The following is a 2,594-nucleotide window of genomic DNA, read 5'->3' as shown; positions in this document are numbered from 1 at the left end:
TATATATATATATATATATTATGTATTATTGCTAATGATGTACAGTTTCCTTATCGGTGCAAATACTGACATTTATTAAACATATTGGGTATTGAACAGATGCAACAAATCTATGTTAAAAACAGTTTTTTTAACAGTGCAATTTTATAGATTTAACAATACAATTGTTATAATTGTTATAATTGTGAATTCTGAACAAGCGTATAATATAATTTCACTAAGGCTTTCCTACCAGGACAGCAAGTGTGTAGAGGCTTAGCTGACTAGCTGACTTACTTACTGCTCCTTTGCAGTTAAGCTCATACACCAAAGTTAAAAAGGAACTGAACTGCACCAAAGGATTCCATCATCTATTTAAATTTGCACTGCCAGTCATTTTTGTTCAACTTAAGTGCCTTTTTTTACAGTTGGATATTGAATTCAGAGCAAAGTAAATTGTACTTCATAGGAACGCAACACATGTGAATTCTGTTTTCAGTGTGGATCCTCTTGAGAAGCCAGTATAATGTGGTTCAGTAAGTGTTGGATTGGTTATTCCAGAGCCAAGACACCGTAGGCAAGAGCTCGATTAGCATAGCACATCCCCTCTGCTACAAAGGCTAGTTGTCGATTGGTTTGCTGTTTCCAGTCAAGCTAACATGAGGGACAAGCCCTTGGAGTCATCTCTTATTGAAACATAGCACTGTGAATCTGTAGCCTGTCGCTAACTGAACAGATCTATTTTTAAAAAGCCCTCTCTGCTCTCCCATCTCTCCCCACGCTTGAGACTCTGGGAGAAGGGCTTTTTAGTGAAATCCAACCACCTGCCGACTGCTAAATGAGAAAGCGTGGGCTAGCCGAGAGGGAAAGGAGAGGAGGAGGGGGTGGTGTTGTCAAAGAGCCTCTGTTCTCCCCTAGGAGCTCAGTCAGCTGTAGGCCTGCCCTATTGTAGAGAGCTGATGGTATCACTTGCCAGGTATTTCCCTCTGCTTTTCCAGTGAGAAGAAGGGAGATTTGTTGGGCTGGTGGGCGAGGAGAAGGGAAGGAAAGTTGGGGAAGAATCAAGTGTCCGTGTGCCTCCAGGCCTCGACGGCCTGTTACGCCTCCCCACTGGGATCGACCCAGCAGGAAATGGCACAAGGCAGCCTTGGTCATCAGCAGGTCTCCCTCACAGAGCCGCTGTGGTTGATGGTGGATCAGTAATAACACTAGTTTCCCTTTTCCCCAGCCTTTCTGTCTTTCTTGGCCCTCTAGTCCCCTCACACCCCTGTGGTTCCATTATTGCATTCTTTGTGCTATTTAATTTTAGGATCAGTACACTCAAGGGGGGTAGCTCTCCTAAAGCCGAGCACTACTCTGCTGTGTGTGTTCTACTAGTTTGAGCTGAGCACCACTTTTAACAATGCAGGTGCGTCCTGCCTCATGGCTAACACTCACCACCTGTGAGTATGGCTTAAACAAACACTCCTCTTGATGTAATAAGCCTGCCTTGTATCCTAAAATATGCTCATATTCTTGCCGTGTTTAGCTGATCTCATTCCATAGCACGCCCCCATCACTGTTTACAAAACACTTGCATATATGGCTGTGTTCACAATGTGACTTTTCCATTGTTGCTGGCTCGTAAAAGAAAGCCAAGCTGATATTACCTAAGAACTCCCCCCTCCCTTCTGCTGGAATGCTGCAGCAAATTAAACAGCATCTTATTTGCTTGATACAGAGAGAGTAGGACACGCTCTTTTGCTGAGGCTAGGTGTGTTTTAGATTAGACATGCTCAGCAGTCAAAAGAGAATAGCTGGCATTTGGGGAAACGGCGGGCCAGGGGGCGGCAGGTGTTTATCTATATCTCTCTCCATTTATTAAACAGAGAGCCAGCCAGTCAGAGTTAGGGAAAGGAGTAATACATGCATGTCTAGGGTATCAGTCTTTTATGTATACCGTTAGGCGCTTTTATGATTTCATCCGATGGCAGGCCAGCCACTGCAGCGGCAACGCAGCAAGTCCGTGCTGGTATAGTAGTGGAGAGGGGATGGAGCAAATGGATGTTCGCTGTTGTGTGTGTATTACTGATGCTTGGGTTGTTGCAGCTTTTAGTTGCTTGTCATAGAGTGGAGGCCGTGTCTGATGTAACTGTTAAAAGCGGTGCGTGTGGTAATGGTGTTAGTGGTGTGCATGTATGATGCGTTACGAATTAACACTTGTGAGTGTGCACAAATGTGGTTTATCGCCGTACTGTGTATGTGTTTGTACTGACAAGTTTTTTTTGTGGTCTGCTGTGCTTATAGGGTGTGCTCCTATTGACCCCATGGCAGTGTGTGTATTATCTCAGAAGAGGATCTATGAATCTGGGGTGGGGCGGGGGGGTAGAGAACAGGCTCTGAGGGAGCTGGCTGGCCTGTGGGGTGGTGAGCGCTCACCACATGGGTCCGTGGCTTCTGTATTGGGCTTCTAACTATGGTTTAGCACGTACCTCTGCGTCAAATATCGGCTTTACCCACTGTGCGCTACTCACATGTGCCAGTCCCCTGGGCCCCCCGCCCATTGCACCTCTCCTCCTGTGTATCACTTGATGCTCGAGTTAGGCTGAGGCCCACGGTATGGCCTCTGGGGGGTG

General features: G+C 46.1%; 1 protein-coding gene across 5 annotated transcripts in view; it reads left to right on the top strand.

The window, feature by feature from the left end:
• rere (arginine-glutamic acid dipeptide repeats) overlaps positions 1 to 2,594 on the top strand; it is a 103,621-nt gene that overhangs the window by 27,534 nt on the left and 73,493 nt on the right. The gene's annotated exons all lie outside the window — the stretch shown is intronic.

This window comes from Seriola dumerili, unplaced genomic scaffold, assembly GCF_002260705.1.
Source record: "Seriola dumerili isolate Sdu_G_001 unplaced genomic scaffold, Sdu_1.0 BDQW01000056.1, whole genome shotgun sequence".
In the NCBI taxonomy this organism is placed as follows: domain Eukaryota; kingdom Metazoa; phylum Chordata; class Actinopteri; order Carangiformes; family Carangidae; genus Seriola; species Seriola dumerili.
This window is presented reverse-complemented; position numbering and strand designations above follow the sequence as displayed.